Consider the following 15,181-nt stretch of genomic DNA (forward strand, 5'->3'; position numbering starts at 1 on the left):
TTGCAATTTATAACCCAGCCCAGGTGCCTGGAAAGTTACTGGCCCAGTATGGACTATAGGGTCACATGCGCGTGGACAGATAAGTCTTTTGTCACATGTCCATGCATTGTTTGCTGAATCACAGGGGCAGCCGCATGATAAGTGGGTAGGATGAGTTTTTCCAATTCACCATTGTGAGCTGAGTGTCCTTAAAGGGCCACCAATACAAAGCTATCTAGTCTGATGTCAGTCTGAGGGTGTCATCCAGGCACACAATGTGTGTTCGAAATAAAGATACATAACCAATATCCATAACTTCAAGTATGAAGATGTTGTGTACATATAAGCAGGACTATTATACTTAGCAATTCATAGCTGATGTGTTGATAATTTACGTGATATCCTTTGTACAAGATTTGTTGCAATTGTATCACAATGGTAACAACTGCAATATACATGGTCACCTTTCTTATACACAGTATCGCATACAGATATAGAGCTTTGGTGCGGATCCTTTATGGTGCAGAGCAGAGTTCTTTGCAGAGCTCTTCTTTCATACGTTATTAGCTTTTTTGCAGTTGCCTTGAATAGGCCCTAAAGTACCATAGAACGAAGATCTTTAAAGAGATTATAAATGAGACGTGGGTCTGATGTTATCAAGAGTCATCTTAACGGCTCAGCCATCTGAATTACGGAGTGTCTCTTGGGAGGGATCCCTACTTCATGCAGGTGATGCTCAGCATCTTGATGGGCACTGCTCTGGATTATATTTCCATTGCATGGTGTGTTTATCCCATCTGTAGTTGGTGTTAAATTGGGGCTTGGAGAGTCCCAGGACTTTTATAAATATCTTAACAGTATGTAATAGTTAGATTTTGGCTGTATCCAGTGGTGCAGTAATTGTGGAATAAAGTTATTCTATTTATAAATGAAACACTAGAGGGTGGGATTAAGTCCTGTGAGGGAGCTTGTGTGAATTAATTGGGTTTAGCAGTAATATTAGGAAAGAGATTGTTGGCACTACATGCTGCTTATAAAACAAGAGATGGTCAAATCCTATTTTAAAAACCTAAAATGTACTGATGCTAAGTAGCACCGAGAAACATGCCTAGGTGAATGCTTCATTTGCTTGCAGAGGGTCACATTTAAGCTTTTATCTTGGACACAGCCATTGATATCAAAAAGTGTGTGTGTGATTTTTATTTTTTATTTTTTTTTGCACCAATCCTCCTGCCTTTTACTATATCATCCTTGTTACATAAAAGCCTCCGCCCAAACTATTACTTGATTTTACACATTGATTTTCTGGAAATACACTAAACTGTAAGGTCTTGCCAACACATGACTGATGATAACCTCCTGCTGACTGCATTGCTGGGGGGGACAGATATCTTCTTAATCACTTCTTTACTGATGATTTGTAAATGATTCTCTGAAGCTCTGTAATTAAAAGGCAATGCAGCTGAAACAAACTCTACCACTTGTAATCTTTGTAAAACCTTGCAACTTTGTACTTCTCAGCAACTTTGTTTTATAAATTCAGAAACCTACTATAAGCTTGGTGATTATTGAGCCCTGCAACTTTACAATCTTTGTAACTCTAAGCCACTTTGCAGTTTAGAGCAAGTTACAAGCATTCTCTCCTGAGATATGAATGTGTGTGTGTGAGTGGAGACTATTTGAGTTTGGGATTAGAAATTGCAAGGCTGAGCATGTGGAGTCAGATGATGAGTCATCAGAGCAATTAAGGAGACTGCTGCTCTGCTGGATCAAGGGAAGTCTGGGCATGCTCCCTGGTAATGAATGTGGATGAGTCCCAGGGGGTGTACAAGGGCAATAAAAGGAGAGAGCATGTGGCAGTAGCCCTCTTTCTGAGATGCTCCTCTCTCTTTTCTGACCAGCTCCCCAGCCAGGATCAGCAGACAGACTCTCCAGAACCAACATGGCTTGGCTCCTTCTGCAACCCATATGTCTGTGTAAGTGTGTGAGTGCCTGAGGGCAGGGATGAATGTGTGTGAAAGCTGGTTCCCCTTTAGTTTAAACCTGTAGTGGAAGCTCTGCCCTCTTTAGTTTAACCTTGGAGTGCATATAGTGGAGTGTTAATTCCTCAATGAATAAATCTATACTAATGTAACCCTGGGTGATCTCCAGTGGGAATTTTTTGGGTAACAGTCCCCATCTTTGTTTGCATTGGGGAGCAGCTAAACAGTGATGATAGACTCTTTGAGACAGAGAGTAGTCGTGTCTTTTTATTTGCTCTGTAAATTTCCTAACACATTATATGTGCCATACAAATAATGACTACTACTAATTTACAGAGAGTGCAAAATTTGGTCTCTCATGTTCAAATAAAATCACTGAGGCAAAAAATCCCTTTCTGTTCTGAAAGAAGATTGACACCAAAAGTTTCAAATCCATTTTTGTTATAGATAGTATTCCTATTCTTGCTTTCTAATATCATACCAGCTTACCAGATATGGATGATAAAATAATGTGATCAACACTTTTGAGGTTGTCCATTTCAACACACATACACAACCAATGGCCACCTCTTCACCTTATCACAGTGGTGAGTAGGGGGGCTGACAAACTTGCCAGCCCCCTGGGCAAGGTGTGGGGGCAGCTCTGTGGTCCTGGAAGGGGCGGAGCTTTGAGTGGAAGGGGCGGGGCTGGGACAACCAGCACTCAGTACCACTCGGAGCATGCCATGCCAACCAGCTGCCTCACCACAAGCTCTCAGAGTCACCCAGAACATTATGTGTGGTCTTCCAGCAGCAATTTAAAGGGCCCAGGACTCCCACTGCTGCTATTTCTGTGGTAGCAGCAGTGGTAGCTGGGAGCCCCACATCCTTTTGAATCACCAGGCCCCGGAACAAGTGCCCCATTTGCCCCCATGTTGGTGGGCCTGGTGATGGGCAACTTGCAGCTTGTGGGCTGCATGTGGCTCCTCAAGGTAAGCCGCTGGTTGGCTGTGAGACAGTTTGTTTATGTTGAGCATCTGCAGGCACAGCCTAGTGTTCCCATTGGCTGGGAACAGGCCTGCAGATGTTCAATGAAGAAACTGTCTTGCAGCCCACCAGCAACTTCCCCAGATGGGCAGCGTGTGGCCTGTGGGTCACATGTTGCCCAACATGGGCTTAGCATTTGAGAGAGACCCCTCTACCATCCTCTTCTAGGATTCCCCACCTTTCCTTAACTTCTCCTTACCCCTCCCTGTAATCCATAGAACACTAGGGCTATGTCTACACTGGCATGAATTTCCTAAAATGCTTTTAACGGAAAAGATTCCATTAAAAGCATTTTCGGAAAAGCACGTCTAGATTGGCAGGATGCTTTTCCGCAAAAAAGCCACAATCGCCATTTTCACGAGCGGGGCTTTTTTTTGGCGGAAAACAGTACTATGCTGTCTACACTGGCCCTTTTGGGCAAAAGTCTTTCAGAAAAAGACTTTTGCCCGAACGGGAGCAACATAGTTTTTCTGGAAAAGCACTGATGATTTCAGATGATGAGATCGTCAGTGCTTTTCCGGAAATTCAAGTGGCCAGTGTAGACAGCTGGCAAGTTTTTCCGGAAAAGCAGATGATTTTGCGGAAAAACTTGCCAGTCTAGACACAGCCATTAAGTAGTAGATGTGTAATGATTTTACACACCTCCCATTTCCAGGGGTTGAGAGAAACAGCTGCTGTTTTTGCGGGTTGAGGGCTCGGGATGCAAAGCAGGACTGGCTGCACTACCATAATTACATGGAACCTACAAGATTGCTGTTCAGCCATGCAGTTTACAGGGAATGTTGGTCACAAGTGGAAAAGGAGACCACAAAATAGCACTTTAAATCTTTTCACTGACAACAAGCAAGGTAATAATTTAAAAACCCAGCCAGGTCAGTTAAAAACAAGCCAGGTGACACCCCTATTACAAATGCGTTCAGTGGGCTTTCTCTACCTTTTTCCTTACTTTTTTTAAACCCTGCTCCACTTCCACATTTTGGAAATTCAACTCCCTTTGAGTTTGCTCACCTTTTGAATGCTAATTTGGTGAGAGTCATTTACATCTATTTTCTGGCATTTTACATCCAATATAAAGTATTTCTCTCTTATCCTGCTTTTCATGGGCCACAGACTTCCACTGGAGTTTTACCTGCATCCTGCAGCTTTACTCTGGTCAACATTCAGTTAAGTGTAGAAACTGAGGATGGTATCTTCTCTAACTGGCTCATCAGAATGCAGCACTGGGTGGGTGAGTCAGGATTATTTGATGGATTCACAGAAAGGATAGACACTTATAAAGGAGCTGTACCTGAAAGATCCCAAGTACCAATTATCTATTTTATAGATTTATGCCTTGAATATAACTCAAGATAAGATGGTGAAAATCATCTTTCCGTAACTCACTGGAAGAGGAATCTCACTAACAGGCTACTAGTGTTCAACTGCATTACTTGTGCACAACTACTGGGATTGATCCCAGTAAACAGTGAGGTGGCAACATTTGCAGATGATACTAAACTGCTCAAGATAGTTAAGACCAAAGCAGACTGTGAAGAACTTCAAAAAGATCTCACCAAACTAAGAAATTGGGCAACAAAATGGCAAATAAAATTTAATGGTGATAAATGTAAAGTAATGCACCATTGAAAAAAATAATCCCAACTATGCATATAAAATGATAGGGACTAATTTAGTTACAGCTACTCGAGAGAGATCTTGAACTCGTTTTGGAGAGTTTTCTGAAAACATCCACTCAGTGTGCAGCGGCAATCAAAAAAGCAAACAATGTTAGGAATCATTTTAAAAGGGATAGAGAATAAGACAGAGAATATCTTATTGCCTCTGTATAAAACCATGGTACAACCACATATTGCATACTGCGTACAGATGTAGTTGCCTCATCTCTAAAACGATATATTGGCATTGGAAAAGGTTCAGAAAAAGGCAACAAACATGATTAGGGGTTTGGAACGGGTCCCATATGAAGAGAGATTAAAAAGACTGGGACTTTTCAGCTTAGAAAAGAGGAGATTAAGGGGAGATATGATAGAGGTCTTATAAAATCATGACTGGTGTGGAAAATGAATAAGGAAAAGTTATTTACTTGTTCCCATAACATAAGAACTAAGAGTCACCAAATGAAATGAATAGGTAGCAGGTTTAAAACAAACAAAAGGAAGGTTTTCTTCACACAGAGAACAATCAACTTGTGGAACTCCTTGCCAGAAGATGTTGTGAAGACCCAGACTTTATAACAGGGTTCAAAAAAGAGCTAGATACATTCATGGGGGTTAGAGCCATCAATGGCTATTAGCTAAGTTGGGTAGGAATGGTGTCCCTAGCATCTGTTTGTCAGAGGCTGGAAATGGATGACAGGAGAGGGATCACATGATGATTCCCTGTTCTATTCTCTCCCCCTCTGGGGCACCTGTCTTTCAGTACTGTCGGAAGAGAGGATACTGGGCTAGATGGACCTTTGGTCTGACCCAGTGTGGTAGTTCTTATCTACTGACAATCTGATCCTCCCCTCTGAGTTGTAGAGAGTGGGTTAGATGAAACAAAGATTTCCTCTAACTTGGCCTTCCTAGATAAAAACTATGTAAATAGTTAAGGTAGAGAGCCTATGTGTAAAATCATTACAGGGATGTTGTTGTTATCCAAAAACTGAAGGATTAAATATTTATTTTTAAATCCAAACATGTTAAGATCAGAATGTACCCTTGGGACATCAAAACCATCTTAGGTCTGCCCTGCAGCGATTGTGCAATAAATGTACAATTATGATTAGTGTGTGAGAGGGTTTGTAGTTCTACAATGAACTAATTTTTAAGAATATATTAATATTTTTCATTTGTTCTCCTCATATTGTCACTGCATTTTTAAATGAGATCATTTTTAAATGAATTTCAGTGTGTAAACTAATGAATGGATTCTGTGCCCAGATAGAAAGTGCTTTAATTTTGGAGAAGATACATTGTATGCTCTGTGCATAACTTGGTGGCTGAATCTCTGTTTTAAGTACAACACTCTTCTCAAATTTAACTATGGCACCGTGAGCTCTATCAAACAGTGGTGCAAGTATGCTAAGGGGTACTTGAGTGAAGTCTGGGGGGTACAACAACACAATTGAAATGCGGAGAAAACTGAAGTTTTAAGTTTTACAGCGCTTTATTATTTTTGTACTTTTTACACCCAAAAATTTCATCGCTCACCCTGCTACGATTAAGTTGTTTAAACAAGTGTCTTGCAATGGTAGAAAAAATGTGGGTCTGAAAACTGTAGGTACTGGGGATACTTATAATTTTTATTTTGGAAAAAGGGGTATTTTATTAAAAAAAAAAGGTTGAGAAACACTGCTCTAGATTACATCATTATAGGAGAAACAGGCATGAGAGAGGCATAGTATGTAAATGAACATGCAATAGTTTAGAAAGTAAATGACATAAACAATTAAAAAGATAACAACACATGCAATTTCTTATTGAGCAGCTAAAAGGGCATATGCATTTTTGGCCCGAATCATGCAAATTAAAATATTTAATGCATGTATCAAGCCATTCAAGAAATGTTACAGCTGGACAAAATTACTTTTTTCAGGAAGAGTCTTTTAACTTACTAGTGAGATATTTGATAGCCATCTAATCCTTATGTTAGAAATAATTGGTTTAATTTTTCTGAGGGCTTTCATGGAGATAATTCTGGTCCAGTTAATATGATGCCATCTTTCAGTGGTGACACGCTTACAGATATCTTCCATGAAATCAATGAAATATGCACTTATTTTGTTTTTAAATTAATAGATTCAATACTATTGAACAGATTAATAGTATCTTTTGAAGATTGGCTTTGTATGGTCTAACAATAAAGTCATGCATTTTTCTAGCATACTGGATGAACTGTGTATCCCTGTTTGAACTTTCTTTTTATTTGGGATTCAACTTGCTGACAAAATGCAGAAATGCGATGTGTATCTTATACTAGTAATAAGATAATTGCATAGTAGCAATAGAAAATATGTAGAAACCTATTTTTCAGGTGTAGAAAAGCCAAGGGAAATATCTTTCTTTTCAGAAACAGCAGGAGAAGAAAACAACATCTCCAAGAGATTATTGCATTAAAGTAACACATATTTTCAGTTTTGTTAAATGTGAGGCTATAAATGAAATGAGCCTTATAAATGAAAATACCACTTCCAACAATATTGCCATTTTCTCACTATCTAGGTACTTTCATGGCCTCCATCATGGCTATATTGAAACAGTTCCCAACCATTTAATGTTGTTTATCCTCACAATGTCCCTATGGAATAGGGAAGTCCGATTTTACCGATGAGTAAATGGGCACAAAAGTTAAATGACTTGCACAAGAACATAGAGGAAGTATGTAGCAGAGTCCGAAATTAAGCCCAGGTCTCCTGGATGATCACTCAGTGCCTAGTGTACTTGTCAAGAGCCCTGCTTTATTCTGTGTCCTGTTTGGATTGGTTGGGAATAACAATTACAAGAGCTTCACAGCAGCCCACATGGACTTCATCTGAGAAGGTCAGTCCTTAAGGGCAGAATCCTCAATCCCACAGAGACCATTCTTTGTACACACTGTAATCTCTAAGATTATGCTTGTACTCTATTAAAGCTATACTCATTTAAACTGAGAGATCAAAACTTCACTGCACAGATTGTTGAGCAATAGTGAACATTTTTGATCATTGTCGAGTATCAATTCTGTATATTATTTGTATTGCAGTAACATGTAGGAGCACCAGTCACATATGACATCCCTGCTGTCACTGGAATGTGGTTAGTCAGTTGGACCAGGAATTAAGAATCAGGCTGAGTGAGTTTACTAGGATGTCAGAATCCAAGAGTGAACTGAGAGTCCAGTGTCAGGGAACAAGTAGCCTCAGGTTACCATGAGATTGGGCTAGGACACTATGTTATAGACAGCAATTGAATTGCAAAGATTAGGACAAACCAGGGGAGAAATCCGGAGTCTAGGGCCTATCACATGCAGGGTCTGTAGCAGAGGCAGGCAGGTAGTCTGTGCTGTTGCTCAGACAGCTCCCCTTCTTGGCTTCCTAGTACAAGCCAATCAGTGAACTGCGAGGAGTAGTACTTCCTGCCGAGCCCAGCCTCCTTGTGTTCTTTCTGGGAGGACCCCTCCCTCCCACTATGGTCCCAGATGCCAGTTCTACAGGTTCTAACATGCTAGACACTATATAAATACAGAACAGAAACACTGTCCTTGCCCCAGAGAGTTGTTGTTGATACAAAATTCTCCTTTGATCCCACAGGAAGTTTCACATGTGGATGGAGTGTCTAAGTCAGTACTGTACAATGATGGTGCCTTTCACCTTTTTGTAACAGGTTGTCAGTGTTTGCATGAAAACCTCACTCTGTTACCAGGTGATGATTTGGCTGGAAAATGTTAATTCCTTTTTGCTGATTCATTGCTGCACATGGCTCACCGTCCCCTCCATTAACCCATTCAAATGCAAATTGAGCCAGTCATGTGCAATTCTAGTAATCTCCAGCTTTGGCATGCTAATAACACCCTTTAGCGGCTGCAGCTGTATGTTTAGCCAGCTGCATATAGGCTCTGAGTGGGGCAATAGCTAGCCAAGAGCCTCGGCATGTGAAAAATTGACACATACTGAGGTGACCAAAATTGGACATGGATGCCTGTGTTTGCAAAATTATGGTATAATGGAGGTGCATGTATGCCAAGGCCACGTCAGTATTAACAATGCAGGAGTAAGAGGCGGACAAATTCGATGAACTAGGAACTGGCAATACAGCCACATGATAAAACCTACATGCAAGGCACATAAACATGAGAATCTGCCTGATGATGCTGAGGGAAGTAGCATGTTCTTCTGCTCCACCTCAAAACATATGAGTTAGTTCACATAAATGGGATAAGTTGTAATCCATGTAGCAATATGCCATAATAGTAAAACAACTGATATTTCTTACTTTGTTTTGTTGTTCTTTCAGTGAATTGTGTGTGTGTGTGTGTGTGTGTATGTATTTTTAGGATAAAGTTAAGAAAACAAAATATTAAGACATCCAGTTGAATGAGTGGAATTGCTGAAAGATCAGAAGTTTGTAGCATTGCAGATGAGCTTTCTATATATTGCTGTTCTTGTTATGTGACTAGTTCATTATTGGTTTTAAGTGGATCTTTTTTCCAAACATGAAAGCAAGGAAATGGTCATTTGTTTGCAATAAATAGTGGAAGATTTCCAAATCACTACAAACCATTGGCTAACTTTGACCCTTGTTCATGTTCCTGCAATCATGGTGATCCTAATTTTATTCTTTATGCTAGTTGAAGTCTGGAGTAACGCCATGGAAGGCCATGGAGTCATAAATGTACTTTAAAGCAGCATAATTGAAAGTAAACTCAGCCCATAGCACTCAGAGGTGTAGGAAGGGGATTCAAGGTGAGCGAAGTAATGTCTTATATTGTTATAATAGGAGTTGGTCCAATACAAATATTACCTCATCCACCATGTCTCCCTAATATCTTGGGATTTTTATAGCTACAACTACACTGGACAAGGAATGGCAGTTAAAGTAGCATTTGTCCTATGTTGATTAGCTGTCTGAACTGTTATAAGCAGTGACTCTCTTCTATTAGTGAAGGACATAAAAGTTAATCTGCCTAATCTGTTACTTACCACAAACAGATCATTGTTACAGTGCATTGGACCCTATCTTAAAATGAACTGGAAAAAGCAGAAACCAAGCTGAATGTCAGAACGATGAATCCAGGCTCTAGGAAAAGACAACATTTCTGTCAAGACATGGGGTCATTGTAATTTAAAATAGTAATCATGATTCGCCAAACCCCTAAAAGAACATGAAAGTTCTTGAAATACACTGCAACTTCGGTTGCAATAAAATAGCTACTACTACTAGTATGTGTATGCCTTGTTCATTCCAAAAAATATAAGCAAACTAATAACAGTGTGTTGGAATAAGGTTTATTTCTTTCCAACTATTATTATTCAAGGTTAAGATTGAATAAGATTACCAAATTCATAAAACTAAACAGTCTTCTGTCGTTGTAGTCATGCGGTTGTTGCTTTTAACAGCTATGCATTTCACCCCTAAAGCTTATTAGCATTGTTCATAACTAATTCATTTTAAACTATACCTGTTTTATTCAGACACTTTCTCATTTTTTTTCCTGCCCTAGTTATCTAGTTTCTAAAGATAAACTATTTTTTGTTTCTCATAGCATGAGCTGAAACCCTTTTAATGGCTTTAGAAGTATGCTTACAGGACTTTGTATTTCAAGGGCCCTTAAAAGCCACTGTTTTTTCTTTACAAACTCATTATTACCACACTTCAGTGACACAGAGGAGTGTTCTGTACCACTAAGCCTGACATCAATGCACAGAGTGGAATATGAGCTTAGCATGGATGAAACTAATTTCAAAATTACAAGTCAAATTATTATTTCAGTTGATTATTTTTCTGATGGTACTTCTGCAACATGTGTGTCTGGGTGCCCACATGTGGGACAATTTTCTCAGCCCTCTGTGTCTGCAGAAATCTCATCTGACAAACAGAGAATCCAGTCTAAGGACCATTTTTTTCCCCTCTGCACATAAGAAACAGCCACTGTCATATGCAGCAGCTAAGCTTACAAGAAAAAAGGCAGGTAAAGATATCCTTACAGAACAGATGCGAATTCCGACAGAAACATCTGTTGCCAAGTGGCTGCTGAGCAAGAAGACTGCTGTATCATTTCCCTCGATAGCTCTATTGCCTTCATTTACAGAAGACCTAGGATTTGAAGTCTGCTCCCCAATTAAAGTCTCCTATTTATCAGATGCTGTTGTGCCTCTGTGCCTTTTGGACCAGATAGCCTCTGATAAGTTTTATTTGCCAGGTTTGAATAGCTGTTTTGCTAGAATAAATCACTTATGTAAATTTGCAACAATTGACCAGCAATATAACACTGGCATAGAGTGATGCTCTTTTAAAAACTTTTTTGTGAGACAGAGAAGATTAAAGGCTGTTGAGGTGTAAGGAAAATCTTTTCAAGCTTGAGAATAAGAATCCAATCTAAATAACTCAAAAATTAATAGTCAGAAATTTTAGAGAGCTTTATTGCTGGTTTCTCAGGTTGCGTTATGGTGTCCTCAAGGCACGTGTCCATGTATCTTTCAATTTGAGAAGCATCCAAAATATTGGGTACTGTATACATTCTTTAGGGTACACTCCCCCAGCACTTTCACCAGCCTTTAAAATCTTATTTATCTTCATCTTTTCTTTCTAAGGGACAGTTTAATAGTGCCTCTTGGACTTTTTAAAAGTAGGTGTTGCCAGCCATGTTGTAAGTGGGGTTTGGCCCTTTCAGGTAAAGGAATCCTGGGAAATGTAGTTCTCTCAGAAGAGATGGAGTCCACTGATCAAATGCCCAAAAGGGATATAGATACAATGAGAGGGTTGTATAATAAACACTCTAAGCTTAAGGTGGAGAGAGATCTATGAGGAGCAGAAAGGGCTGGGGAAATCTCTCCTTGATGGGCCAGGGGAACGGGCTTAAGCGTGCTAGGAAGTATCCAGCCTAGGAGAGGCTGAAGACAGATTATGTAGGAAGTGGGTTAGAGGAAAGTAAAGCAAGAATGTTGAATGTGTGGGGGTCCTTGTGCTGGAACCTGCAATAGAAGGTGGATCTGGAATCTCCTGCAGCTTCATCTGGAAACAGTGTATATGAACTCCTGCACTAAGGGGGAAAAGGAATGGTTGAGACCTACAGAGTCAGAGAGCCTGGAGAGAGTTGGCAAGTAACTGATTACAGCCTACCAGTGACCATAACTCTGAAGCACCGCAAATTGCTCAGGATAGGATTGTCCAACCCTCCAGAATTTCCCTAGAATCTCCAGGAACTGAGATTAATTAAGAAGTATAAAGATTAATCCTTAATTTAAAATGTCATGTGATGAAACCTCCAGGAGTTCATCCAACCAAAGTTGGCAACCCTATTCAGGAAGAAATTTCCTGAGGTAAGATTCCTTTGGATCTTCCTTGTGGTGGTGTCCCAAACTATCTCCAACAATCAGCTATGTCTTAAAGGCATTGTTGAATCCTATGTTTGTGACCATTAAACGAGTTTCTCCATCCTTCTTAAATTAGAACCACAATCTTCTAACCAGCTTTGTCCTCCTTTTCACAATACCCCTGACTGAATGTCCTGTCTTTCGTGTCTTGTCATGGCTCAATTCCCTAACCTGGATCTTTGAGTGTAGGTCTGGGGGCAGGCTAGCAGAATACGCTCTATAAGAACCTGTCTCTGTAATTCCCAGAGACCAACTTGTCCAGTCTCAGTTTCCCGGAGACCCAAAAGGAAGATAATCGGTCGCTGCCACCACCCAGGTGTAGTTAAAATATATATATAAAATAAACCTTTTTTCCAGGGAAGGGATCACTTGGGAATTCCCTCCCTGAGGCAAAGTTCTCCCCAGTACCCCAACCTCCATTTTGCTTGGCATTGGGAAAACAAACAGAGGGAATCCACAGAGAACAATGGGGCTCTGCTCCTCCTGGGTAACTTTGGCACGTAGGCTTAAGGACACAAAAATCAACCAAATGCCGGTTAATCAAAACAAAAAGGAAAACACTTTTACTATCAAAACAAGACTACTGTTGCAAGCATAGTAAATGACTGGGTATTAAAAGCCATGGAGTGAAATAGACTCAGAGGAAATCCCTGGGTTGTAATCTGTAGTTACAAAAGAGAAAAACCAGCTCAGACATGGTTTCCAAACCCCCAGACAAGGAAAACAATAAAACCGGATGGACTAATTCTAAACTTTTCCCTACTTACACATTTCAAGGGATCCATTCCTGGGAAAGCCTGTCTCCCCTGTTACCTGGGGAAAAACTGCTCTGATCTCAAAAACAAAGGAAGAAAGAAAAAAAACCTCTCTGGGTTTGAAATTCCTGTCTGCATTTCATTGGCTGAATACCTGAAGCCCGCTCCCTCAGGCAGCTGTGGATATAGGGCAGGGTGAGCAGGGTGGCTGCCCTAAGCCCCACATTTCAAAAGGCCCCGCACACGCTCTACTACCTTTCGGTTGTGGCCGTGGCACATGTGCGAAATGGCCATAGTGCATGCGTGAAATTGTGCTGCTCTGGGCCCCGCAAAACTCTCATCCACCTCTGCCCTCAGATGTATTTACAGAGTTGCTTAATCCTTTCCTCATTCTCCAGGTAAGTCAGACTGTCCTTAGCAGCTCCTATTCATGACAAACCCTAGCATCCTCTGTGCTCAGCACCAACCATCAGTGAGTAAGTTTCACTTCATAGAACGTGCTCTCTTTTTTAAGTCATCAACAGAGAATCCCAAGAAAAATTTCATCTGTCCCATCAGCTCTGGCTGAAAGGTCATCAAAGGCTAGGTGTTTGTAGTGAGGAAAGGTGATAGGCACGCAGGGAATGAGTTAGTGGTCATTTTGAGGGATGGCCTGGGAAGGGTGGGAAATGGGGGCATATTTAAAAGTATGATGTAGGAAAGAACACTGAAGCAAGAGGTGGTCCTTATGTGACATTTTCATATGGTTCCGGTTCAGGAATGAGCAAATTATTTCCGGGCTTATGCCTACCTCAAATCAAACTATTGAAAGATAAGGAGGAAATTTCCCTGAGGCAGGTTAACTTCCTGCTGTGGGGTTTCTGGCACCTACCTATGAAGCATCTGGTAATGGCCTTTGGCAGAAACAGATTAGTCAGAACAGACCACTGGTTCGATCCAATATGGTAATTCTTGTGTTTCCATGTGAAGGTTCACGTTGGTTTTTTATTTTGTTTTTTCCCAAAATTGTTTATTTGTTTCAAGTCTGAAGGATGACTAGAAGCCCAAGGCTACAATATTCAAAGGGTCTAAGGATGATAGATATTCAGTCCCCATTGCCTATGAATGGGAGTTGAGTGAAGAACATCTTTATACCTCTTTAAAGTCCCAGCCTTAACTTCTGTCAATGTCAGTGATGCCTTGTGTCCAAGGTCACAAAGGCGACGTCAACACTGGAATGATCTTGCGCAAAAACTCTTTAGCGCAAGAGTTCTTGCGTTTAAAGTAGTTGTGCAAGAGAGCGTCTACACTGGCAGGTGCTTTTGTGCAAGAGATGTGCTTTTGCACAAGAGCGTCCATGCCAGTGTAGATGCTCTCTTGCGCTAGAAAGCTCTGATGGCCATTTTAACCATAAGGCTTTCTTGCACAAGAAATTCATGTTGCCTGTCTACACTGGCCTCTTGCGCAAGAACAGTTGCGCAAAAGAGCTTATTCCTGAGCAGGAGCATCATAGTTCTTGTGCAAGAAGCCCTGATTTCATACAGTAGAATGTCAGTTTACTTGTGCAAGAACACACGGCCAGTGTAGACAGGCAGCAAGTTTTTGCACAAGAGCGGCTGCTCTGGCACAAGACCGTGTCAGTGTAGACACAGCCTTAAAATGTTTATTCAGAACATCCCTTTCACTGTCTGTGCTTCAGTCCCAGTTAGATCCATTGTAATTGTGCTTGGATGGCAAAGTAAAATATTATGCCTTTTGGGGGTAGTATAATATCATTCACATATAGTAAATGTCCTCCTTTGTAGCCAATGAAAATAATCAAATTTGAAAGTGAAACACAAACTTCCAAAGATGGAATATCCAAAAAGTAACCCATAAAATATATTTTTGTGTTTATTAACATTTTGCCTCACTCTTAGTATATAAGTTTTATTGTAAAGACCAGCTACTGTAGTCTTACCTGTAATAAGTCAGGCTATGTTAAGGTGAAGAGTTCTTTATAATGCCCTATCTCTGAAAAGGTCACACACACATGGTTTTATTAAACATTTCCTAGATAATATGACCACTATTTTCCCTCTTGACTTGCCCATCTCCATTATACTATTGTTCTCTTGGGAAAAGCTATTTTGTGTTTACCTTAGTGGTATACAATCTCCAGAAGAAAGGGAGGAAAAAAGTGTCAGATCTAAAAATATCTCCTTATGAATCTTTGAAAAATTTAAATCTTATGTAGAGCCTTGCAGACCCTGGAGGGTGCAGTGTAAAATGATTTAGAAGGAAATCAATTTTTTTCTTCTCTTTTTGATGTCCAAAGAGATTACATGAAAACAATGTTTAATTAAAACCAGCAGCACCCGGAATGTGTATCTATTGAATACTATTCAATGTAATTATTGATCATTTCC

The 15,181-nt window shown here is 40.3% G+C and overlaps 1 protein-coding gene across 3 annotated transcripts in view; it reads left to right on the top strand.

Moving 5' to 3' along the window:
* Positions 1-15,181, top strand: part of LOC102455363 (poly(rC)-binding protein 3-like) — a 685,006-nt gene that overhangs the window by 300,524 nt on the left and 369,301 nt on the right. The gene's annotated exons all lie outside the window — the stretch shown is intronic.

Source organism: Pelodiscus sinensis, chromosome 2 (assembly GCF_049634645.1).
Source record: "Pelodiscus sinensis isolate JC-2024 chromosome 2, ASM4963464v1, whole genome shotgun sequence".
Classification (NCBI taxonomy): Eukaryota; Metazoa; Chordata; order Testudines; family Trionychidae; genus Pelodiscus; species Pelodiscus sinensis.